Source organism: Lynx canadensis, chromosome X, assembly GCF_007474595.2.
Source record: "Lynx canadensis isolate LIC74 chromosome X, mLynCan4.pri.v2, whole genome shotgun sequence".
Lineage (NCBI taxonomy): Eukaryota > Metazoa > Chordata > Mammalia > Carnivora > Felidae > Lynx > Lynx canadensis.
In genome coordinates, this window is record NC_044321.2 from 104,059,491 (window position 1) to 104,087,226 (window position 27,736).

The 27,736-nt window shown below is 37.2% G+C and overlaps 1 pseudogene; it reads left to right on the forward strand.

Annotated features, from left to right (window-relative positions):
* LOC115506889 overlaps positions 1-27,736 on the forward strand; it is a 53,494-nt pseudogene that overhangs the window by 18,336 nt on the left and 7,422 nt on the right.

Consider the following 27,736-nt stretch of genomic DNA (forward strand, 5'->3'; position numbering starts at 1 on the left):
ACTCCAGTTTGTGTCTCTCCTAAGGACAAAGATATTCTCTTAGATAATCACAGTATAGTTGTCAAATTCAGGAAACTTAACACTGTTACAATATTTTTATCTGCTGTCCATCTTATTTTATCAATTGTCCCAATAATGTCCTTTATGGCATTTTGGTTCCTCCAGTATAGGAAGCAACCCAGTATCGTGTTTGCATTTTGTTGTCATATCTCTTTAGTTTCTCTTAATCCCCAACAGTTCCTCAGGCTCTCTTTGTCTTTATGACACTGACATTTTTGAAGAGCAGAGGCCAATTATTTTATAGACTGTTCCGCAGTTTTGGTTTGTCTGATGTTTCCTTATGATTACATTCAGGTTTATGCATTCTCAGCCAGAAAACTACATATGCACTGTGTCCTATTCAGAGCATCACATTTGGAGGCTATCTGTGATCTTGATTTTGATTGTCTGGTCAAGGAATTGTCCAGTTTTTCCACTGTATAGTTACTCTTTCTCGCTTCATAACTACAAAGCAATCTATGAGGAGGCACTTTGAGACTATGCATATATCTAGCTCCTCATCAAACCTCCCCACCAAAGTTAGCATCTGTTGATGATTCTTGCCGAAACCATTCTATACTATAAGGGCAGCAAAATGATGATTTCCCAGCTCTACCACCCCTTCTACATATATCATTGGCATAAGGAGCCCTTTCTCCCCAATTTATTTGTTTTTTTATCTATTTATTAATTATAAATAGATGCACGCTTTAATGGTTCCTACACCTGGCTCTGCCATTCACAATAGGGGCTGGCTAAAATATTATGGTAGAAGCCTGTGGAGGTTCCAAATATATACGGAAGGGTTTGGACACTTTAAGAGAGAAAGAAGGCATGTACATCTGGTGATAAAAGGAAAAAAAACTAGTAAACCTATAGGAAGTCCTACTAGTGGGTTAAATTTTATATAACACACATTAAATGCAGTCAGCTATTCATAGTAATAAATCTGAAATCCAAACAAAAGCACTTTGCTATTTGCTTGAAAGCACTGTACCTATTTACATGTAGCATCTCAATTTTCAACCATTAGCCCAGCAAGGATTGTTTGAAAAACCTAGTTTTGTAAAAAAAAAAAAAAAAAATTCAGCTAAATACATCATGACAGTTAGATTTCTCACAGCTCCAGAAATAGATATATGTTCTTGAGGTGGGTTGGCAGAGAGTGAGGGATTGGACTACAGGAGGTAGTAATTAATCTGATAAAAATCGCTCAAACTGTGAAAAAATTAATCCTGCTGAGATTTCAAGGTATGTTAGCAGTTCAATTAGGGTTTGTACAAACCATACCAGCAACAGTGAGATACTTTAACAATTAAGAGCTGATGAGGCCCAGGGGAGACTTTATTATCAGTAAATTTAAAAATCAGGAGTGCAAATTCAAAGAGTGCTTTACAGATCAGTGGATTTAGATTCAGGTTGAAATAAGTCATGTGAGGAATATGCATCAAATTTCTTCACTAAAGCATACAGAGAAGGCCATATCTTTTCCCAAGTGTCTTTATTTTTCCCTCCTATTTTACCCCCTTCCCAAAAGCATACTCAAACGTGAGCCTGCTTTGGTCACAGCTAGGTCTGGACAGACCAAGTAAATTTGGGGTAACCTTCTCTCTGTGCTCCCCTCACATAAAGAAGCTCCAAAGCAATGATCTTCTTCTATTTTCGGAAACTGAAAATCCCAATTATGGTAAACAAGGCTGATACCAGCTTTGTCTCATGCTGTCTTACAAAAGATTTCTGTTCTGTCTCAGAATGAAAACAGTTGTAAGGGAGATAAGGTCTGCATGAGAAAATGTTGGAATGTTTTGGGAGTGTCAGTAGTTCAGGGGTCTAAGAGGACAGTTTTTAAAAAGATCTTGTTCCAGAAAATTCAGAACATATTGCTGGTGTACAAATATAAAACAACAGGGATTCCTTAGCACTCATTTTATTAGGCTTTGGTTATAAGCCTTTTTGGAAAAGGGACAAATGCTTTTAAGGTAATAAATGTAACTGGTTTACATAAAGGATTCAGGTTCTAAAATCCAGAAGTGAATTCCCTAATTTCAAGCTGTATGATGGGTTCATCGTTCCATCAAAATGACTCTTTTGCACCAACAAAGGCTGACTTCCTGAGTTCATCCACCATGAGAACCTAAAATAGTTTGTTGCTAACTAAGTACTGAGACAATTCCCTTTTTGGGAGAATTTAAGTTCTGGTTCCTGGAAGTTCCAAAGCACAGGAATACTGGCTGTTGTGCACAAACCACCCACAGGATGCTTTAAACGACTCTTGACATGTTGGAGACATAAGATTCAAATCTGCTATTAAGCTTCTGTAATATTGTTCAATTTCTGAAATGATTTTGTGATCTTTAGAACGATGGGATTTCTCATAGAGCTCTTTGGCCTTGAAACATACTTATTCACAACATTTGTCATATGCAGAGACATTCAGCTACAGCAGAGTAAATAGGTTTAAAACCGTGCGTTCTGCCTGCTGGAATGCTTTATCATTACGCCTTGGCATCCTCAAATGCAATAAATGTGGAAATTCAGAATTGAAGGGCTTGATTTCCAATCTCATTGGCCTCTCTCCCTTTGAATTAATGTGGTGCCATTGAGTTCAGCAATAAAGCATCTCATGCTAACAGAGAGAAAATATCAACTTTCTTCCTGTGCATATGTGAATTTGGCAAACTATCAGTAAGAAGCAATATAAAAGTAAAAATGATTTAGCCATCATGAATATGAGAAGGTGAATTGAATGCATAACTAACACCCTGCAGACTTTGAGGTTCTGGCATACTGGGGGAGGTGAGAAATTGAGTTAAACTTTGGAAGAAAACCATTTTTCTAGTGATAAAAGCAAAGCATATTTTGGATGCTTTTCTCTAAGTAATATTACATTTAAATTACCTTATCATCATCATCAACAACAACAACAAAGAATTGCTGTTTAAAATTTTCTGTTTCTACACATGCATAGTATAGAGAAGGCATTATACATATTCTCCCATTCCTAACTCCAGTGTCTTGCCTGGTTCCTCTCCTCTCTGTGTGCCACTCCCTATTGCTAAAGCCATTTGCAGAATGAGCCACAAGCTTGGGACCAACATGTTCCTGATCAAGGAGGAAATTGCAAGAACGTCAGTTCAGGGGTTCAGCTGATGGTCTTCCCTGCTCCAACCATGCAGGGCAAAAAATGTTAATTATCCTCAACTTTCATTTCCCCTTCTTTCAGTTTTAAAGCCACCCAATCCAACTATCACCAGGCTTCCATCTCATCAAATATCTTCTTGTGTTTTTGCATTCTTTCTGCTTCTAAACTCTGCAGTGCTGCTCTCCTCCTCCTCTCCAGGAAAAGTGTGCCCTTGGTGGATTTCCTGACTCTGGCTGTCTACCTAAATCACTTCCTGTTGCCTGTACTAGATGTGGAGCTGAATCCATTAGTGAGTTGGGAATCTCCCTGACATACTGGTTTAGTTTCCAGTTCCAGATGTCTCTTACCCTGGCCCATCTTGCTTCCTTCTAACATGTCTAACACTGTTTCACACATTTACCACTTAACCATACCCTGACTTATATGACTAACTATTTACCTCATGTATTCTGGAATAAAGTCAATTCCTAACTTTTGCTCTAATACCACCTTCTGATGGACAGAAAGAAGCATTAATATACAAAAGGTCAGACTGGGTGGCTCAAGAAAGCCTGTATTTCAGGAAAATTAAACTTGCATAAAGTGAATAAAAATGTATGTCTAAAATTCCTACAGGTTATCAAAGGCCAGGGCAAGTGAGGCATTCCCCTTGGATGCAAAATGTAAGAAGGCAGCAAAAGACTCAGAATCAAGATAAATACTTCAATGCAAACTTTTTTAAAATAAAAAATAATGCAAAGACATGATAAAATATCAAAATTTTAAATAAACACAGGATCAGTAAATGGCACTATCCAGCCATATTGGAGCCTAAAAGCAAAAGAAAAAAATCAGCAATATTGATCATTATATGGAATGTCCTCTGCCTTCTAAATATGAAGATCCCAAACAAAATGGAAGCCTGGGTTGCCATATGAGGATATAAATTGAAGAAGCTCAGAGAAAAGTTAAGTTGCTCTCTATAAGAAAGAGGATAGAAGTAAAGTAGAATCTAGGAGGATGCAAGACAGCAGAGGAGCTGAGACAGGAAGAGTAAAGTGAGGAAGAGGGGAAGACCTGGGGAGAGTTAGATAGGAAAGAGACTTTGGGAGAGATATGTTCAATGAAGGAATCAGATTGAATTTCACTCTACGGTGTTCAGTGTAACCAGGTCTTCCATTTCCCCATGAAATATTCAGCAAAATGCACATTGTCCATTAATGGAAGTGGATTTATTTGTGGGATGAATGACAGAGTGATGAATCTTATCTCAGGAAAAGCATAGGGCAAAAGCAGAGGCTAACCAGGGGGAGTCCTTCTTCATCTAATGAATCCTTCTTCATCTAATCACTCACCACGTTCTAGCAATGCTACCTCTTAAATATTTCTTTAATCTGTCTACTTCTTTTGATCTATATTGCAATTATCACCTTAGGTCATCATCATCACTTTTCACCTTAACCATTGCACTAACCTTCTAACTCATCAAGGTTTTGCCTCTCTTGCCCTCCAGTTCATTCCCCATGCTGCAGTAACTAAGTTTTCTAAAAACCTCATGTCACTCCCACTGTTCCTAGGATAAAGTCTAAATAGTTCAACATGGCTTCAAAGCCCTTCATAATCTCTCCCTGCTATTAATCTTTTACCATACCCCATTATAATCAATGCACCTGCCACAGTAGACTTCTTCAAGTTATTTGAGTGAATGCACTATGATAAAGTGGGGGAAGATTAAAAAGCATAAGGGTAGCACATAGGAAATGAGTTGCAAATTCAAGAGCTATACCTCAAAATTATAACAATTAAAGGAACAGTAGGATAAATGGAAGCTAATCAAGCCTCAGATCTGCTTCATAACTCAAACTATACTCAAGACATTGATTTGGTTAATGGCATATCATTTTTTTTTCCTGTTTAATTCTATAGTCCAAGTCTCCAACAGTATGATATTGAAATAGATATTAAGTTTTTTGGCTTTCACTTAATTATAAATGTCCCATATAAAGATGGAACTCTGGTTATTATATCCAAAACACAGAAGAAACATTAGCAAATTCTTTAATCAAAATATTATTTACATTTCTTTTGTGAAATATTAATTTCTCTGCTTCAAACAAAATGCATTACTTACATTAAAGTCATTAATGCCCATTAGTAAAGAAAAATAAATTTGAACTTTCCATATCCTTAGACTGACCACAGAGATACATGCTCCACAAATACTGGCATGCTCTCCTCTAAAATCAAGGTAAAGTGTCTGTCTAAAGCTAACAAAAGCCTATTCTTCTCAATAGAGGTATAAACTGAGTTTAGACATATGGATTTTCTGGGTTTTCTCTTTTCCTTATACTTTTCTTGCTCTTGGATCTGGCAACTGACCTAAATTCTATGTTATGCAGTCCAATACGGTAGCCACTATGGCTATTTAATTTTAATTTTAAATTAATTGCAATTAAATAAAATTTAAAACCAAGTTCCTCAGTCACACTTTCCACATTTCAAGTGCTCAATAGCCATAAGTTGCCAGGGGCTACTATATTGAACAATGCAGATACAGAACGTTTCCTTCATTACTGAAAATTCTATTGGACAGAGCTATTCTTATACACCTTCCCTGCCCCTGTACAGGGATCAAATGGAACTTTAATTCCTCAGTTTCCCCCATGCCCACATTCTGAAATATTTAGATATCTTTTTAAATCCCTATTATACCTCCACTTCAATGTGGAGACTCTGACAGTTTTATTACTACCTTATCAAGTCACTTCATGATTGTTAAGAAATTATTCTAAAATCCCATTTATCCAGACCAGAATTGGTAGTTGTATGAAGTCTACTAATTTAATAGAAACTGACTTCCAGCACATGGTTCTTGACTTCCTTGCCCCCTAATGTGCTCTGTACCCAGCAGCACTCACAGTATATGTCCTTTCCAAGAAAGCTTCCTTCCAGCAGCCATGTTCACAGACCCATTTAAAATCATGTTCTGTCATTTGCTTATGTTTTCACAGTCACAGGAAATTACTTCTTTCACTTGACTTTCATTTTTTCTTTCCATTTTTTTAAATAAAAGACTGTCTTATCATGGCAATAAAATATTTGTGCTCTCTGCAGTTGGATAATTGGAGAAGAAACACTGATAAGCATATTGCTATATCAATAATGCACTGCCCTTCACAGACAAAAGGCACAGCTACTGACCCACCTCTAGTAAAGCACAGGCCTTGAACTGTGTGTCCAGTGGTGAGAATTGGTTTGCCTTAACCCATCTGACAATGATCATTAGTGTAAGAGCTGTCTGGAGTTAAGGTGCCAACTGTGGCCAGATTGGGGCTCAATCTGTGGCCAGGACCAGGACTCAGCTTTAACTACAGTCAGGAAATGATATTGTGGCCAGAATCAAGGCTCAACTTATATCCGGTGCTGACATCCAGAAAATACATGAAGATTAGGGTTTAGTAGTCATGTGTTTTAACCTGTTGACCTAGCAAGGTGCAGATAATGATAGTTTTTGGCAGAAATCTATAACTTTCTCTTCTACTTCAAGGATAGTACATTTTTGAAGTGTGTGCTGTCAATCTTCCATCCCATACCTACAGAACAGACATCATTGATCAGTCATGGCCTTCTTTCCTGCTGTGTTCAGATGAGGCCTCAAATGACTTCTTGTAGTGTCCTATGCAGCCATTACTATTCAATCAGAATTGGCCCCATATATAAAATCTATTTATCATCTTTGCTCCAGAGAGGCCCATGAAGCAAGCAGCAGATTACTCCTGGAAAGAAAATTGTTATGATTCAGACCATTTTGGGGGGTCAGAAAAAGGTAGGGAACAATCAACTTATGGGTAAGACCTGAAGCAAATCAAAATATGTGTACAAGCACACCCATGATTCAAAGGTGAAGAGTTGGCACAGTCTGAGAAGGGATGGGGAAAAGGCAGGAAAGTGTTATTTCCTGACCACCTGCCTAGTCCTAACTGCATACTGTTGGAAGTGACAAGGTTTTGCACCAATTGGATATACTTGCACCTCTTTCTACCTTTTGCTGTGTGAGTCATTGAATAGTTTCTGCTCCTTATTTCTATGAGCAGCCACTGAGGCACCCCCCAAAATAAGATCCAAAAGATTCAACTCATTTTGCCATACCCTAGAAATGATTTTGACCAACTCAGAGACTAATCTAGAGTAGCACCATTCTTTTCTAGTATACCTTTTGGTCACTGGAAAACATCTTCCTGAGTTATCTCTTTTCAGTTTCAGGACTACACATACTTAATAGATTTAATGTCTTTCTAGAGACTTGGTCCACAGTTCCACCAAAAGCTTTAGTTCACCATACTTGAGAACAAATGCCTGCTATAGTTTCAAGTTCTCAAACTTTCTCCAACACCAATTCCAAAGAATCTCAGTGTTGGAAGAATCCTTAAAATTCACCTTGTCTAGCCACCTGTTACTTGAATATGCTTTCCAGCATTCCCAACAAGTTGTCCTTAGGCGATTCTTGGACCATTACAGAGCCAGAGCCAGGCTAACCACCATTTCCCAAGGTATTCATTCCACCAACACCTTGCACTGTGCCTTTCCCTATCAGCACAGTTCTCATTTATATATATTTCTTCTTCATATTGTGCCCAAAATCTCTTCTACTGATTCCTTCTACCAATTGGCCCTGGTTCTGCCTCATGATACCTTGCAAAAAAGGAACCTGTTTTTACCTCTGTATGACAGTCTTTCATATTTCTGAGGACAGTTATCATGACCATCCCTGTGCCTTCTCTTCTTCAAGCTAAGCAGGCTGTATTCCTATGGCTGTTAGCCATCAAGTCCCTTCACCATCCTAGTCATCCCTTTTTGAACATGCTCCAGTTTATCAATCTCCTCAAATCTCAGAACCGGATGCTTTAAGTCTGGCTTAACCATAGCTGTTAAGGCAAAACTGTTATTTTTCTTTCCCTAGCTATTATACTTCCATTGATGATTTTTAAACTTGTACTCCTTTCCTTTGGAAATCATCTCATACTCTTAACTCACAGAGTTTCCTAATCACTTTTTTCCTCCTTCCCAACATTTCATCCAATCTATCTGGTCTTCTTTTTTTTTTTTAACGTTTATTTATTTTTGAGACAGAGAGAGACAGAGCATGAACAGGGGAGGGTCAGAGAGAGGGAGACACAGAATCCGAAACAGGCTCCAGGCTCCGAGCTGTCAGCACAGAGCCCGATGCGGGGCTCGAACCCACGGACCGCGAGATCATGACCTGAGCCGAAGTCGGCCGCTTAACCGACTGAGCCACCCTGGCGCCCCTATCTGGTCTTCTTTTAAAAAACTTCTTGGATATCTCCCTCTCTTCTATTCCCATAACTCCCACCTATTATTTGGGCCTAACCACCTCTTTCCTGGATTATTACAATGGTCTCCTAACTGGTCTTCCTATCTCCATTCTTTCTCAAATTCCTGCTCATCCTCTGCCCTACTGCCACTTTGTAATGCATCATTTTGATGGCAGTTTAGTATAGTCATTCAGGCCGTAAACTTTGGAGCTAGACTATTGGGTTCAAATCTCAGCTTTACTGTTTATGAGCTCTGTGAGCTTGGAGAATTCACCTAAACTAAAAGAGCATTATTTCATTCATCTTTCAAATATGGCTAATATGGTATCTATCTCACAAAGTGGAATAAATGAGATACAACATATAAGTTAGACCCAGGTTTGGTGCACAGTAAATGTGCAGTAAGTATGAGCTATTATTATTATCTACTGTTACCACCCTGCTGATCAAAAATTGCTAGGGTTTTCTGCTGCCAGTTTCAAATAAACTGAAATATCTTTAACTGAACATCTAAAGCTATAATGCCAAACTACTACAGACCAGCTTAATTACTTTGAACAAGTTACCTGTGACTCCACCTATAAAATGAAGGGGGAAGACTAAATTATCTCAAATGACCCTTCAAGGGCAGACATTCTATGATTCAACATTTCTAGTCATTTTTCCCCTCCTATCCAATTGTACTAATTAGTTCTCTTTAAAAAGAAAAACAACTTGTTCTTTTCAGCATTCCTGTCTTTGCTCATGCCATTTCCTCCATTGGAAATGTCACTCTCCACTTGTCCTTTAAGATGTTGTTCAAATGGTATCCCCTCCATGAATCTTTCAATCAGAAGAAATCAGTCTCTCCTCTGAAGCTCCTAGAACTATTAGTTTCCTTGGCTCTGTGATACTGATCACATTCTACCTATGGACATATGTCTTATACCCCCCCACCAGACTATAATACAGATACTACACCTTTTTCACTATGTATTCAGCTCACTGTGTCCAGAACTATGTCTCTTACATTGTAGGATAAAACAATGCTTATTGAATACATGAATAATGAAGCTTTACTTATATGTGACACGGAATTTTTATCATGTGATAATGTGTGTACATATCTTCAACGAATTCATGTTATTTTGACATATTTATATATTTATTTAAGTTTGTTTATTTTGAGAGACAGATAGAGAGTGAGTGGGGAAGGGGCAGAGAGAGGGAGAGACAGACTCTCAAGCAGACTCTGTGCTGTCAGCACAGAGCTTGATGTGGGGCTCAAACTCACAAACCATGAGATCATGACCTGAGCCAAGATCAAGAGTTGGATACATAACCAAGTGAGCCACCCAGGAACCTTGACATATATTTTTAAAGAATATTCAGGAAGTCATACAAAAAACAAATAATCTCATTTAAAATGGAGAGAGGACCTGAACAGACATTGTTCCAATGAAGACAGACTGAAAGACACATGAAAAGATGCTCAACATCACTCATCATCAGGGAAATGCAAAGGAAAACCACATAAGATATTGCCTGACACTTTTCAGAATGGCTAAAATAAAAAAGACAAGAAATAACAAGTATTGATGAGGATATGGAGAAAAAAGGGACCTTCATGCCCTGTTGGTGGGAATGGTCACTGCAGAAAACAGTATAGAAGTTCTTGAAAAAATTAAGATTAAAAACATGATCCAACAATTCCAGTACTGGGTATTTACTCAAGGAAAACAAAAACACTAATTCAAAGAGATATTTGCATCCCTGTGTTTACTGCATCATTATTTACAGCAGCCAAGGTACGGAAGCAACCCAAATGTCTACCAATAGATGAATGGGTAAAGTAAATATGGTATTATATACAATGGAATATAAGCCATAAAAAAGGATGAGATTTTTGCCATTTGTGACAACTGGGATGGACATTGTCATTGGGGTGGACATTGGGATGGACATTAGGGTATTAAACTAAATGAAATAAGTCAGAAAAATACCATATGATTTCAGTTATATGTGTAATCTAAAAAAAAAAAACAAAACAAAGAAATAAATGAAAAGCAGAAACAGACTCATAAATACAGAGAACAAACTAATGGTTCCCAAAGAGCAGAGGGGATGGGGAGATTGGCAAAATAGGTGAAGGGGAGTGGAAGGTATAGGCTTCCAGTGTGGAAATAAAGAAGTCCCAGGGATGAAAGGCACAGCATATGGAATATAGTCAATGATATTGTAATTGCATTATATGGTGACAAATGGTAGCTATACTTGTGGTGAGCATAGCACAATATATAGACTTGCTGAATCACTATGTCATACACCTGAAACTAACATTGTGTGTCAACCATCCTTCAATAAAAAAATATTCAGGAAATCAGCAAATACCCACCATACCCACTCTGAGCACTAGTTGCACATTCCTTATTCCTTTGTAAACTTCTAACTACAGATGATTAGACAAAAGCATTATTTTTTAATAAAATAATTTGTTCCCTAAAAATAAATGTGTCAGAAAAGTTAAAGTCTAAGAACCATAACTGTCAAGTCTAAAAACAGTTAAATTCTAGGAAACTGAATAAGGAGAGAACTTGACCAAATCAATAATGCTGAAAAAAACAAGGAAGACCCATCCTCTCACCTAAGGGAAATAGGTGCTGGAGCCTGCGCAAGAAGGTGGGCTGAATGCTCCAAGAAGTTCTCCTGTAAGAAAACTCTTCAACTATGATAACATCTTCAAATATCAAAATAGTTGAGGTTGTGTCTCTCTCAAACAAAGGGGAAGTGTGATGAGCGTTAGTGCTCAAAGGTTTACTTACATAAAGATCTATCCTACCTGCCAACTTACCTGACACAAACTCTCAGAAATCCTCACCATTACTCATTTTCCCCTATGATGATACTGAAATCCCTGGTTTCTGATTGGAAACTGGAAAAAGGAAGAGTATGAAAGACATCATGGAAGAAACTACTTAAGTCATTTTGTCTAAGGCATGAGATATTGTAGGGCTGAGAATATTGAGGAAACTTCTGTAAGTTCCTGTGTGCAGAAATAACCTTGGCTCCACTCCCTTATTATGAGGGGAAGTCCTCTCAACTTTATGTGGCATATCTTGGAGATGGAATATTTCAGAATTTAGGAGACATTTCTCCCATACTCAATATTATCCGTACAAAGCCATGATACATTTTGATATTTATCAATCACCTCTCAGTCACTTTCTATCCTTTGAAGCACTTTCATATACATTTTTATTTGTTTCAAATACTGGAAATAATGGCCAGTCACTGTTCTGAGCACTTAACATGAATTATATCATTTAATCCTTACAAAACCCTATGGAGTAAGTGCTATTATCATCCCCATTTTACAAATGTGCAGATCAAGACATGGGGAGGTTCATAATTTGCCCAAAGTCAGACAGCTAGTAAATAATGAAGCCAATATTTACACTCAAATGTGCCTAACATGAATCACCACTGTTTAACAAATATACCATACATATCATAGTATATTTACACTTTGTAACCTGCCTTCTCACTCAATAAATATTATAGAATCTTTCAGTGTCAGTAAATATAACTTTACATTGTCATTTCAAATGCATGTTTATTATTTCATTACAAGGTTGTACCAAAATTTATTTAATCTCTTATTGATACAGATTTTGATTGTACCTGGTTTTTCACAATTTAAATATTATTATGCTAAAAACCTTTTATGTACACACATCTTCATGCACATGTATTACTATTTCCTCAGAATTAATTCTCATAAATTTTGTGCCACTTTCAGGATGTGACAGGAATGACCTACAAACTATCCCAAGGAAAGCCCCAAAGGAAAGAGCCAAGCCAATGGCTTTATAGAATTAAGCACAAATTCAGAAATGAAGATGTATTTCATCAGAGTAGAGAGAAAAAAACAATCAAAATAGCAAATATCAAAGAATAAGAAGAATTTATATAGCAAGTCAAGGAGATAAGTGAAGAAGATAAAGCTAAAGACAAACTAAAGACAGGACCTATGAACATTTGAGAATTGGTAAGTTAAGAGAGAAGAATATTGTCTGGTGGTGGCCTTAATGGACAAAATGAACAGACTGACAGTGCAAAATGAGAAATTTGTATCATGGGGTTCTTTTCAGAATTATTTCAGGAGCAAAGAGAAGGGAGAGGCCATGGTCTTATGTTGAGGTGCCAATCAGAGGAGAAAAAGACAGCTGATAGAAGAGCCAACATGATGGCTCCAGAAGTGAGCAGCAGGATCCAGTTGTTGAAAAAGAGTAATGCTCTCAGCCCTGACAGCCTCACTGCTGAGTTCAACACAACATTGGAGGATAGAAGTTTCAGCAAAGCTTTGAAGCTACTGTTTTCGGTGGTACCTAGGAGGAAGGGGAAATGGCCATCAAGGTGACACAAGGAATCTAGCTGCAAAAGGTGCTGAAACTGGCAGAATTCATACTTCTCAAAGCCCAGGAACAGCAATAAAGGGATAGGCAATATTTGACTGACAATTATTAGAATTTCTCTGAAATTCATTAAATGTCAAAGGCTGTGAAATGTGTCTGGATCAAAAAAAAAACCTTTGGTATATGTTTTTCTTCTCAAACACTTGCAGAGAAATGAAATGCCAGATGTATTGATGAAATCGAAGAATATAACACATAGCAATGGGTAGATAAGGGAAGAAGCTGAAATAATAGTGAAGCAAGGAAAGTTTACCTTTATAAGTGGTCTGCCACACCTCTCTTATGGAAACTTATGTCAGGTTTGAAAGAAGCAAAAGTCTAGGGGCACCTGTGTGGCTCAGTCAGTTAAGCATTCTACTTCAGCTCAGGTCATGATCTCATGGTTCGTGGGTTTGAGCCCTGTGTCAAGCTCTGTGCCGACAGCTCAGAGCCTGAGCCTGCTTCAGATTCTGTCTCCCTCTTTCTCTGACCCTCCCCTGCTCACACTCTGTCTCTCTCTTTCAAAAATAAACATTAAACATTTTTTTTAAAAAGAAAGCAAAAGTCTAAAGATGAAAGGGGGATGGTTTATATATAACCAGTTAAATATTTTTCAGAAGAAAACATTCTGGTAAGATACACAGAAGGCAGAGAAGCTAAAATCAGACAAAGTGAAAAGTTATAAATATATAAGCCAAAGGCAAATATGCTAGTAGCAAAATTCTGTAAGTGGTGAAAATTCTTGGCATCCACTTTGTAGGAAAATAACACAGGAATAACTTGGGAAATCAAAATAAAGATCAGAGGAAAATAAAATAAATGTGGAGAATTTGTAAGTTATTATCATATAGGCTAAGACTGAGCAAGCAGTTTGGGTGATATAAAGCCATGCTAATGTGAACCACTGAGGTAGGTGTCTGGGACAATAAATCCAACATTCAGAAAGCTCACTTTCTAGCACCTGGAAGAAGACAAGGTGGGCTTGATCAAAGTGTGTTTTTTAGAAGAATTAATACAGTGCAGAACAAAATACTTGAATTTAGGCATCAGACAAATCTGTTTGCATCTTAGCTCTAAAATTTACTGGTTATATAGCGTTAGACAAGTTATCTCTCTAAGGTTTGGTTTTTTCATTGTAAAATGAGGATAATAATGGTATCAACCACAGAGGGCTATTGTAAGAAATTGATGAGATAATATATATAAAGTTCTTAGAAGGGTTCCTGGCATATAAGAAGTGCTCAATAAATATAGGGATATCAGGGAAAATGTTCAACAAAATTTTAATAGTAATATTTCTTGGTGATAAGATTTGTAGAGTTCTTCCTTCTTTATCCCTTGAATGGACTTTTTTTAATTCCAGTAGTTAACATGCAGTGTTATATTAGTTTCAGGTGTACAAAAGAGTGATTCAACAATTCCAGACATCCTCCAGTGCTTCATGACAAGTGCACTCCTTAATCCCCATTGCCTATTTTACCCATCCCCCACCTAACCTTCCCTCTGGTAACCATCAGTTTGTTATCAACAGCTAAGAGTCTGTTTCTTGGTTTCTCTCTCTCTCTCTCTCTCTGTCTCTCTTTCTCTTTTCCCTGTTGCTTGTTTTTGTTTTGTTTCTTAAATTCCATATATGAGTGAAATCATATGGTATTTTTCTTTCTCTGACTGACTCATTTTGTTTACCATAATACTAACTCCATCCATGTCATAGCAAATGGCAAGATTTCATTCTTTTTTATGGCTAATAAGATTCCATTGTGTATATGTAACACATATTCTTTACCCATTCATCTATTAATGGACATTTTTGTCTCCTTCCATAATTTGGCTATTGTAAATAATGCTGCTATAAATATAGGAGTCCATGTATCCATTTGAATTAGTGTTTTTGTATTTTGGGGTAGATGCTAGATTGGGAGCTAGTTCTATTTTTAACTCTTTGAGGAATGTCCATAGCGTTTTCCACAGTGGCTACACCAGTTTGCATTCCCACAAACAGTGCAAGAAAGTTCCTTTTTTTCCACATCCCACCAGCACTTGTTGTTTCTTGTGTTGTTAATTTCAGCCATTCTGACAGGTGTGCGGTGATACCTCATTGTAGTTTTGATCTGCATTTCCCTGATGATGAGTGATGTTGGGTATCTTTTCATTTGAATGGACTTTCACAATAACATCTTATTTTGAAATAGTTTAAGACTCAGAATAAATTGTAAAAATTATTATAGAGTTCCTGTGTACCTTTCACCCAGTCTCTACCGATGTTAATATCTTACATAACCATAGTACAATGTCAAAACCAGGATATTAGCATTGCTACAATACTATTAACTAAGGTACAAACTTTATTTGAAGTTCACCAGTTTTTATAAGCACTCTTTTGACATACAGTTCTATAAAATTTTATCACATGTGTAGATTTGAGTAACCATCACTACAATCAGAACACAGAACTGTTGGTTGTGAATTTTAAAATGACAGTGTGGCATGTTTTCTTTCTTAAAATATGTAGCATTATAATTATAAATTATAATCTTTTTCTTATCCTTTAAAAAATTCCTACCAAAACTTACACAATGAATGAAAAACAAAAATTTATAGCTATAAATACCTACATTAAGAAAAAAAGAAAGATCTTAAATAAACAGCCTAACATTACATTTCAAGGAACTAGAAAAAGAAAAAACTAAGCCCAAAATTAGCAGAAGGAAAAAAATAATAAAGATTAAAGCAGAAATAAATTAAATAGAGAATAGAAAAGCAATAGAAAAGATTAACATAACTAAGAGTTGATTTATTGAAAACATAAAGAAAATTAACAAATCTTTAGCTAGACTAACCAAGAAAAAAGAGAGAGAAATTGAATAGATAAAACCAGAAATGAAACACATTACAACTGATACTACAGAAGCACAAAGAGACTACTATGAATAATTATAAACCAACAAATTGGACAACCTAAGAGAAACAGATAAATTCTTAGAAATATGCAACCAAACAAGACTTAATCATAAAGAAACAGAAATTCTGAACACATCAGTTATGACTAAGAAAATTGAAACAGTAATCTAAAATCTCTCAGCAAGGAAAAGCTCAGAACCAGATGGTTTTATGGGTGAATTCTAACAAACATCTAAGGAAGAATTGACATCAATCATTTTCAAACTCTTTCAAAAAACTGAAGAGGAGGTAACACTCTCAAACACATTGTAGGAGACCAGCAGTTCCCTGATACCAAAGCCAGATAAGGACAGTATGAGAAAAAAAAAAAAAAAACCTGCCAGCCAACATCCTTGATGAACATACATGCAAAAATTCTCAACAGAATACTAGCAAACCGAATTCAACAGCACATTAAATGGATCATTTGCCGTGATCCAGTGGGATTTATCCTTAGGATACAAGGATGATTCAACATATACAAATCAATAAATATGATACATTACATTAAAAGAATGAAAGATACAAATTGTATTATTCTCTTAGTAGATACAGAAAAGGCATATGACAAAATTCAGTATCCTTTCACGATAAATAAAAGTGGGTACTGAAGGAACATACCTCAATACTATGAAGCTATAAATGACAAACCCACAGCTAACATAGTGGTGAAAGCATGAAGGTTTTTCTCTAAGATCAGGAACAAAACAAGGGTATCCACTTTCACCATTTCTATTCACCATACCATTGGAAATCCTAGCCAGAGTGATTAGGCAAGAAACAAAAATAAAAGGCATTCAAACTGAAAGGAAAAAGTAAAACTGTCTCTATTTGCAAATGACACGGTATTATATATAGAACACCCTAAAGACTATACCAAAATACTTAACACTAATAAATGAATTCCATAAAGTTGCAGGATATAAAATCAACATACAGAAATCAGTTGTGTTTTTATACACTAATAACAAAGTATCAAAAAAGATAAAACAATCCAGGGGCACCTGGCTAGTGTAGTCAGAGGAGCATGCAACTCTTGATCTCAGGGTTGTGAGTTCAAGTCCCACATTGGGCATAGAGATTACCAAGAATAAAATCTTAAAAAAAAGAAAACAATTCAATTTACAATAACATCAAAAACAATAAAGTACTTAGAAATAAATGGAACCAAGGAAGGAAAAGATCTCACTGAAAACTACAAGACTTTGATGAAAGAAACTGAAGAAGACAAAAATTAATGGGAATATATCCTGTGTTCATGGATCAGAAGAACGAATATTGTTTAAATGTCCATACTACCCAAAGCCATCTATAGATTCAATGCAATCCCTACCCAAATCATAATGGTGGGGTGCCTGGGTGGCTCAGCCAGTTCAGAATCTGACTCTTGATTTCAGCTCAGGTCATGATCTCATGAACATGGAATCAAGCCCTTCCTCAGGCTCCATACTAAGCTGAGTGTGGAGCCTGCTTGAGATTCTCTCTCTTTCCCTCTTTCTTTGTCCCTGCCCTGTGTGCACATTCTCTCTCTCTCTGAAAATAAACTTTTAAAAATCACAATGGCATTTTTCACAGAAATAAAAAACACAGTCTCAAAATTTATGGAACCACGAAAGTAGCCAAAGCAATCCTGAGAAAGAAAAACAAAGCTGGAGACATCATACTTCCTGATTTCAAACTACATTACAAAGCTACAGTAATCAACAGTGTGGTACTGGTATAAAAACAAACACATAAACCAATGGAACAAAGTTAAGAGCTCAGAAATAAACCCATATTTATATGCTTAATTAATATTTGATGAGGGAGACAAAATACTCAATGGGGAAAAGATAGTATCTTCAACAAATGGTGTTAAGAAAACTGGATATTCACCTCCACAAGAATTAAATTGGACCTCTATCTTACAACACTCACAAAAATTAACTTGAAACTGATTAAGGACTTAAACATAAGACCTGAAACCATAAAGCTCCTAGAAGAAAACAGGGGGAAATCTCCCTGGCACAGGTCTTAGAAAATATTTTTTTGGATATGACACCAAAATGACAAGCAATAAAATAAAAAATGAACAAGTGGGACTACATCAAATTCAAAAGCTTCTGCACAGCAAAAGAGAGAGTCAAGATAATAAAAAAGGCAACCTATGTAATGGAACAAAATATCTGCAAACCATATATGTGATAAGAGATTAATTTCCAAAATATATGAGGAACTCCTATAACTCAATAGCAAAAACACAAAACAAAACACAATAAAACCCCAAAACAAATAATTCAAATTTAAAAATGATCAAAGGACCTAGATAGACATTTTTTCAGAGAAAATATGCAAATAATCAACAGGTATATGAAAAGATGCTCAACATCACTAATTCATCAAGAAAATACAAATCAAAACCATAAGATATCATCTCATACATGTTAGAGTGGCTATTATCAAAAAGGAAAGAGATAAGTGCTAACAAGGACATGGAAAATAAGGAACCTTTATGCACTGTTGGTCAGAATGTAAGTTGGTACAGCCATAATGGAAAACACTACGGAGGCTCCTCAAAAAATTAAAAATACAACTACCCTATGATCCAGCAATTCCACTTCTTTTTTAAAAAATTTTTTAAGTTTATTTATTTTGAGAGAAAGAGAGAGAGAGTGAGTGGGTGAGCAGGGGAGGGGCAGAGAGAAAGGGAGAGAAAGAATCCCAAGCAGGCTCCACGCTATCAGCACAGAGCCTAATGGTGGGGCTCGAACTCACAAATTGTGAGATTCATGACCTCAGCCAAAACCAAGAGTTGGATGCTTTAACTGACTGAGCTATCCAGATGCTCACAATTTCACTTCTGAGTACATAACTGAAGGAAATAAAATCACTACCTTGAAGACATATCTGCACCTCCATATCTATTGTAGAATTATTTACAATAGCCAAAAGACAGAAATAAACTAAGTGTCCACCAATGGGTTAATGGATTAAGAATATGACATATATAAACAATGGAGTATTATTATCCATAAAAAAAGAAATCCTGCCATTTGTAATAACATTAGTAGACCTTGAGGGCATTATGGTAAGGAAAATAAGTCAGACAGAGAAAGACATATACTGTATGATCTCAGTTACATGTGGAATCTTAAAAAAAAAAAAAAAACTCATGGCAACAGGTGATTGCCAGGGGCTGGGGAGCAGGTGATGGATGATAGTGGTCAAAAAATACAAACTCCCAGGGCGCCTGGGTGGCTCAGTGGGTTATGCGACCGACTTCAGTTCAGGTCATGATCTCACTGTTTGTGGGTTCGAGCCCCTCATCGGGCTCTGTGCTGACAGCTCAGAGTCTGGAGCCTGCTTCTGGTTCTGTATCTTTCTCTCTCTCTCTCTGCCCCTCCCCCACTCGCACTCTGTCTCTCTCTGTCTCTTGAAAATAAATAAATGTTAAAAAAAATTTTTTTAAATACAAACTCCCAGTTAAAAGATGAATAAATTCTGGGGATGTAATGTACAGCATGGTGACTAGTTAACCATACTATATTGTATACTTGAAAACTGCTTAGACTGTAGATTTTAAATGTTTTCTTTCACCATATACAAAAAAATGGTAACTATATTAGGTGATAGATGTATTAACTAACCTTATTGCAGTAATCCCTTTATAATATATATATATATATATATCAACTTATTACATTGTATTCCTTAACATACACAATGTTATATGTAAATTATATCTCACTAAACCTGAAAAAGTTCCTTCCATAGATATATAGTACATTTGAAAGTAAAAAAGGTTGATAATAGTCAATATGGGAACATTTTAGGATGCTGCAAACTATCGATAAAGGTTCCTGATAGAAGTATCTTTGTAGGGCCTTTCAAATTCAGTTTCTTACATGCACATCCCACAGTAGCCAGCCAACTTTAGCTTGCCTCCTAAACATGATAGAAAGAAAAATCAAAGAAAGGAGGCAGATAAAATGCTTTAGACTATCGTCAATGTGTAATCAGGGAGATTTACCTTGGAGCTTGTTGTAAATGGAGAATCTCAGGCCCCACCCAGAACAATGGAATCAGAATATTTACTTTAACAAGATCTGCTGGTGACCCTTATGCACATTAAATTTTGAAATGTGCTCTTCTAGAGATGTGGTAAAATTAAAAATGGTAATATATATTTTTAAGCATATTTATTTCTTCATCAGAATGAAGGACCAGCAAGGAAAATGAAAACAAGAGAGGAAATGTCAGCTGATAAAGATTTCAAGAAATTTTTTAGAAGACAGAAAGTAGATGAAAGAGTGGTCACTCGTTTGTCAAAGTAGAGAAGTTCATGACCTAAAGGATGCAAAGAGGGGATTTTATTTATTTTTCATTTTATTTTATTTTATTTTATTTTATTTTATTTTATTTTATTTTATTAGGGAGAGAGAGAGAGAGAGAAAGCGCAAGAGTGGGGGAAAGGGGCAGAGGGGGAGAGAGAGAATCTAAGCAAGCTCCACACTTAGCACAGAGCCCAATGCAGGGCTTGATCCCATGACCCCGAGATCACGACATGAGCTGAAATCAAGAGTTGGATGTTTAGCCAACTAAACCACCCAAGCACCCCTCAAAGAGGGGATTTTAAAGAAAAGATGCCTAGAAATATCTACAGAATCCAGGAGAGATTCAAATCTTAGAGGTATCATTTCTGGCAGTGTGTAGGAATGGAATTACGGGGTACAAATGGGGATAGATTGAAAATGTATATGTGGAATAATCAAACTTTGCCCCCTACACACACACACGCGCGCGCGCACACACACACACACACACACTACTTCCAACACTCACAGAACATCCTCAGCCAGAACCTACTCTGTAAACCAGAAACCAATAGAGACTTATTAACTGGAGAAGCTGAACAAAAATCTGAGGAATCAGGGATAGCAAGAAAGATGATGGGTGAGGATGAATACAAAGTTGAATGTAAGTTGAAATGCTGCATATGAAATGGTCAGACACCCATGCATACCCCTTTCTCTATACCATGGTCAGAAAGTCTTCTAACCAAATCAGTAACCTCAGGCAAGTAATTGAAAGAACCATCTCTGGAGAAATGTAGTTTAAAAGAAAAGACTTCTACATATTGACAGTTTGGGTCCCCAATGAATTATGTGAACAATCAGTAGCAAACTTCTGCACACTGTACACCCTGCCCATATTCACAAAGCCCCTATTCATGTTTTATGCATCAAACCTACATATAAGCAAGTAACCAATCATCATATCACTGATGAAAGCTCTCAACATATGAAAAAAGCAAAATTAAACAGAAAGAAAGAAACTGAAGAAAGTAATTCAGAGAATGGAGAAAAAGCTGAAAAATATGAGAAATTATGGCTTCTATGAAATAGACATAAAATGTTATGAAAACAATCAGGAAAAAGGTTAAAAAAACTCTTAAAAATTAAAACTTAATAAAATTAGTTTAATTCATTTTATGTAAAATTAATACATGTAACTTAATAAAATAAAAACTCAATAGAAAACGAAAAAATAAAATCACAGAAAATTCCCCAAAAGTAGGACAAAAGTGAATGGAAGTCAGAAAATCGAAAAAAAATTACTGTTCTCCATAATCAATCCAAGAGTTCTAATATCCAACTAATTAATGCTAGGTCCTAGAGAGACAGAGAGAGAGACAGAGAGAGAGAGACACACACACACAGAGAGAGAGAGAGAGAGAGAGAGAGAGAGAGAAAGTGAAGAAGAAATTTTCGAAGAAATACCATAAGAGAATTTTTTGGGCCTGAAAAACATGAGTCTCCAGATTAAAACTGCTCACGAAAGTTCCAACAAAATGAATGTTAAAAGCTTTACCTATACCAGGGCACAGTACTGAAACTTCAGAAAAGTCCCAGGATGACATTTGTACAGCAAGCTAAGGGAGTAAACAGTCCATATGGGAAAAAGAGAGCAAAGAACCTTAAAGAAAAGCAAATTTTAGGAAAAGAAATTTTATGGTAGATGAGTTAATATGATGAAATATTTGAGAGAAGAGAAAAGGAAAGGTGGGGGGAATATTTGATAGAAAAACTTGGAAAAAATTTAAGAATACTATTTACTTTATTATAATAATATAAACACTGATACCAATTTAATGAAAATAAATGGTGACATGACTGTATTGAAAAGATGAAGAAAATGAGGAAAAATAGATGAGAAAGCTAAATCCTTATCTACCACTACAAAAAAACAATAGATATTAAATTTTTAAAAGTCAATAAATAGTAGAGTGAGGATGTTGTCTAGAAACATGGAAGTAAATAATAGAAGAAACACTTAAAAATATTGAAAGTGGTTGCCTCCAAAGAGTCAGATCCAGGAATACATAAGAAAGGGGTAAGGAATTGCAGATTTATGTCATAAATCCCTTAACTTCTTAAATTATGCAAATGAATTACTTTGATTTTAAAAAATAACACAACTTCTGCTTCTTGGAAGATGGAGTAGATACATTTTTTCTTTATTCTCCCCACTAAGCACATCTAAAAACCCTAGAAATTATATATAAAACAAGCATAGGAAGACTATTGAAGGTGGGGAAAAGAAGACATACCAGCTAGGGATCTCAGTTGTAAGTTCTTCCAGTTTTCTTTTTGCTTAATATATCTCAGACTTAGAGACAAAGAATCTAGCCAGCAACCCAGAAACACCAGTGGGTACAGACAAAAAGAAAGCACAAATTAAAGTCTGCTTTCACTAGTCCAAGGACCAGGAAACTTCTAGACAATTAGCACTATACTCTAGTCGAACACCATGGAAAGCAACTGTAGCCCCGCCTTTACTCATTGTAGCAAAGGCTGAATGGGAAACTTATGCTTCCACTCTTGCATGCATCCACTCTTGCAAATTCATAAGGTGCTGCCCAAAACCTCCACTGGGTGGCACCAGAAAAGGCCATGTAAGGAGTTGGAATTTCTTCACTCCTGGGCAATAATGAGGCCCCATTAGTAGAAATCACCTGAGGGAGGGGCTAAGATGGCAGAACAGCATGGAAGTTTTTTTTTATGTCTCTCTTCCCTGAAATGCAGCCAGATCAACATTAAACCATCTTGCACACCTAGAAAACTGATTTGAGGATTAACACACCAATCTGTACAACCTGAACCACAGATCTTGGCAAGTACATGGCGCAGAGAGGTGAACTGGGGGACAGAGGAAGCCGCAGAGGGCAGCGAGCTATTTTTGCTTGCAGAGAGAGGATGTAGACCAGGGTATAGTACAGGGAAAGCACCCCCACCACCACCACCACCAAAAGCAGCTGGAGAGAAAGTGGAAAAGTGGAAACAGCCACAGGACTGAAAACAAGGGGCAGAAAGGAGAAAAGACAGGATTTAAATTCCATTAAGACTCTATAAACAGGGGGAATGCAGACTCTGAAACTCTGCAGCTCGATATCTGGTGGTGCTCTGGAGGGAAGGGCAAATCCCCAGAGGCAGAGAGCGAAGTCCAAGGGGTCCTCGGGCCACATGGGGAGTTGTGGTTCCCCTGCTGGGAGGACACTTGGTAGAGGCTGTGCAGACTCCCCACAGGCAAAGGACCCAGTGGGCCCTGAGAACAATCACATTCACTGGTACTAGAACATGGACATTAAGGGTGAAGCCTAGTGCCAGATGTGTGTTGTGATTTTCCAGAATCCCTGAAATGCTGCTGCTACAAGATCGAGTGAACTTTTTCTGGGGCAGGCTGGCACCCAGCCACAGTCTCTAGGCATCAACAGCAGTGTGGTCTCTCAAACGTTCCTGGGGGTGGGCCAGTACCTGGCCATTGCTCAGCGAGACCGTCCGCCAGAGGGTCTGAGCAGATCAAAGCCACAGTCCCTCAGAAGGGAGGGGTTGGGAGAAGCCAAGATGGCGAAACAGCATGGAAGGTTTTCTTATGTCTCACGTCCATGAAATACAGCCAGATCAACACTAAACCATACTGTACACCTAGAAAACTGATTTGAGGATTAACACAACAATCTGCACAACCTGAACCACAGAATTCAGCAGGTTCATGGTGCAGAGAGATGAACTGGGGGAGAGAGAGAAGCCTCAGGGGCAGGGAGCTGTCTTTGTGTGCAGAGAGAGGATGGAGATGTGGGGGGGGTGGAGAGAGGAGAATACAGGAAAAGCACCCCCCACCAAAAGTAGTTGGAGAGGAAGTGGAAAAGTGGAAACAGCTGCAGGGACCAAACTAAAAAAGGAGAAAGGAGAAAGGGGAGGGTTTAAATTCCATTAGGACTCTATAAACAGGGGAGGTGCAGAGTCTGAAATTCTTCAGCTTGATACCTGGCAGTGCTCTGGTGAGAAGAATGAATTCCCGGGAGCAGAGTGAAGTCCAGGGGGCCTCGGGCCACACAAGGAGAGGCGGTTCCCCTGCTGGGAGGACATTTGGTAGAGGCTGTGTGCCCCCCACAGAGGCAAAGGCCCCAGTGGACCCTAGAAAACAACGACATTCACTAGTTCTGGAATAAGGTCGTTAAGGGTGAAGCCTAGTGCCAGGTGTGTGTTGTGATTTTCCATAATGCCTGAAACAATGCTGCTACACGATCACATGAACTTTTTCTGGAGCAGGATGGCATCCAACCACAATCTCTAGGCATTGCAGCAGCACGGTCCCACAGGCATTCCTGGGTACAGCCCGCACCTGGCCATTGCTTGGTGAGAACCTCCTGCAGAGGGGCAGAATGGGGCAAAGCCACAGTTGCTCAGAATTAAGGGGTTGGGAAAAGCAGCCACATCTGAGATAAAACTCAGGAGGCAGGTGCCACTTGGCAACTTGATGACTTGGTCATGGACAGTGTAAAAGGGGAGTGGATGAAAGCCGGAGACAAAGGATAAGGGTGTGACTGCTGACTGGAGAGAACAGAGTTCAGATACTAGAGACTGGGTAGCTGGGTGATGCCATTTTAACCTCTCCCACACATGTGCATACTCACCTACAAGGGCCATAACAATCCACTCCAGTAAGCTAAGCAGCACCATCTAAGGAAGAACAGAACCATTACACTAAGTCCCGCCAAACTGGGCTAACCTTGCTCTTAAGAAACACCAAAAATCTCTATGCCTGCTTAGTTTATGGACTATAAAGTGATTCATAGGTTGAGTTCTAGGGGTAAACAATGTACTTTCAATCGTATCTCAGTCTGTTCATGCTGGTTCATCTATTCAATTTTCTTTTTTTTTTTTGTTTCTTTTTGTTATCTTGAATACAGAAAGAGAAAATTTTTTTCAATTTTTATTAAAATACTTTTCTTTAATTATTTTCTACTATATTTATAACTTTTTTGTAAATTTTCAAATACTACTTACTTCCATAATTTCATTTTATTCTATTTCATTGTATTCATTTTTTCAAATTTTCAAATGTTTTCCTTTTTTTGTTTTTGTTTTGTTTTCCTCCTTTTCTCTAATCTGTCAAGCCCCTTTCAACACCCAGACCAAAACACACCTAGGATCTAGCATAATTTATTTGATTTGTGTGTGTGTATGTGTGTGTTGTCTTTAATTTTTTAATTTTAATTTTTTAACTCATTGATTCCTTTTCTTCCTTCAAAATAAAAAACAGAAGGAATTCACCCCAAAAGAAAGAGCAGAAAGAAACGACAACCAGGGATTTAACCAACACAGATACAAGCAAGATGTCTGAACCAGAATTTAGAATCACGTTAATAAGAATACTAGCTGGGGTCAAAAATTGGATTAGAATCCCTTTCTGTGGCGAAAAAAAAAGTAAAAGCTAGTTAGGATGAAATAAAAGTGCTATAACTGAGCTGCAATCTCGAATGGATGCCATGATGGCAAGGATGGATGAGGCAGAGCAGAAAATCAACAATATAGAGGGCAAACTTATGGGGAATAATGAAGCAGAAAAAAGAAGGAGACTACGAAATAAAATTAAAGAGCACGAAATAAAAATTAAAGAACTCAGTGACTCATTAAAAAGGAACAACATCAGAATCATAGGGGTCCCAGAAGATGAAGAGAGAGAAAAAGTATTATGTGAGCAAATCATAGCAGAAAGCTTTCCCAACATGGAGAAAGACACAGACATCAAAATCCAGAAAGCACAGGGGACTCCCATTCGATTCAACAAAAACCAACCATCAACAAGGCATATCTTAGTCAAATTCACAAAATACTCAGGCAAGGAAAGAATCATGACAGCAGAAAGGGAAAAACAGTCCTTAACCTACAAGGGAAGACAGATCAGGTTTGCAGCAGACCTATCCACAGAAACTTGTCAGGCCAGAAAGGAGTGGCAGGATATATTCAATGTGCTGAATTGGAAAAATATACAACCAAGAATTCTTTATCCAGCAAGACTCATTCAAATACAAAGGGAGATAAAAAATTTCCCAGACAAACAAAAATGAAAGGAGTTTATGACCACTAAACAACCCTCCAAGAAATTTTAAGGGAGACTCTCTGAGGGGAGAAAAAGTGAAAAAAAAAAGAAAACCGAAGAAGACCAAAGGCAACAAAGACGAGAAAGGACCAGAGAACACCAGCAGACACTCCAACTCTACAAGCAACATTATGGCAATAAATTCATGTCTTCCAGTACTCACTCTAAATGTCAATGGTCTAAATGCGCCAATCAAAACACACAGGGTAACCGAACGGATAAGAAAACAAGATCCATCTCTATGCTGTTTACAAGAGACCCACTTTAGACCTAAAGACACCTTCAGATTGAAAATAAGGGGATGGAGAACCATCAATCATGCTAATGGTCAACAAAACAAAGGCAGAGTAGCCATATTATGTCAGATAATCTAGATTTTAAAATAAGGACTATAACAACAGATGAAGGGCATTATATCATAATTAAGGGGTCTATCCACCAAGAAGACCTAACAGTTGTAAACATTTGTCCTCCAAATGTGATAGCACCCAAATATATAAATCAATTAATCACAAACATAAAGAAACTTGTTGATAATAATACCATAATAGTAGGGGGCTTCAACACCCCACTTACAGCAATGGACAGATCGTGTAATCAGAAAATCAACAAGGAAACAATGGCTTTGAGTGACACACTGAACCAGATGGATTTAACAGAAATATTCAGAACATTTCATCCTAAAGCAGCAGAACTCACATTCTTCTCGAGTGCACAGGGAACATTCTCCAGAATGGATTACATACTCGGACACAAATCAGCCCTTAACAACCACAAAATGATTGATATCATACCGTGCATATTTTCAGTCCACAATGCTATGAAACTTGAAATCAATCACAAGAAAAAATTTGGAAAGATTACAAATACTTGGAGTCTAAAGAACATCCTACTAAGGAATGAACGGGCTAACCAAGAAGTTAAAGAGGAAATTAAAAAGTACATGGAAGCCAATGAAAACGATAACACCATGGACCAAAACCTCTAGAATGCAACAAAGTCAGTCATAAGAAGAAAGTATACAGCAATCCAGTCCTTCCTAAAGAAGGAAGAAAGGTCTCAGACACACAACCTAACCTTACACCTCAAAAAGCTGGAAAAAGAACAGCAAATAAAACCCCAAAACAGCAGAAGGCAGAAAATAATAAAGATTAGAGCAGAAATGACTGTGATCTAAAACAACAACAAACAAAAAAAAAAAAGAGTAAAACACATCAATGAAACCAGAAGCTGGTTCTTTGAAACAATTAACAAAATTGATAAACCACTAGGTTTGGATCAAAAAGAAAAAGGAATGGGCCCAAATAAATAAAATCAAGAATGAAAGAGGAGAGATCACAACCAACGCTGCAGAAATAAAAACAATAATAAGAGAACATTAGGAGCAATTATTTGCCAATAAAATGGGCAATCTGGAAGAAATGGACAAATTCTTAGAAACATATACA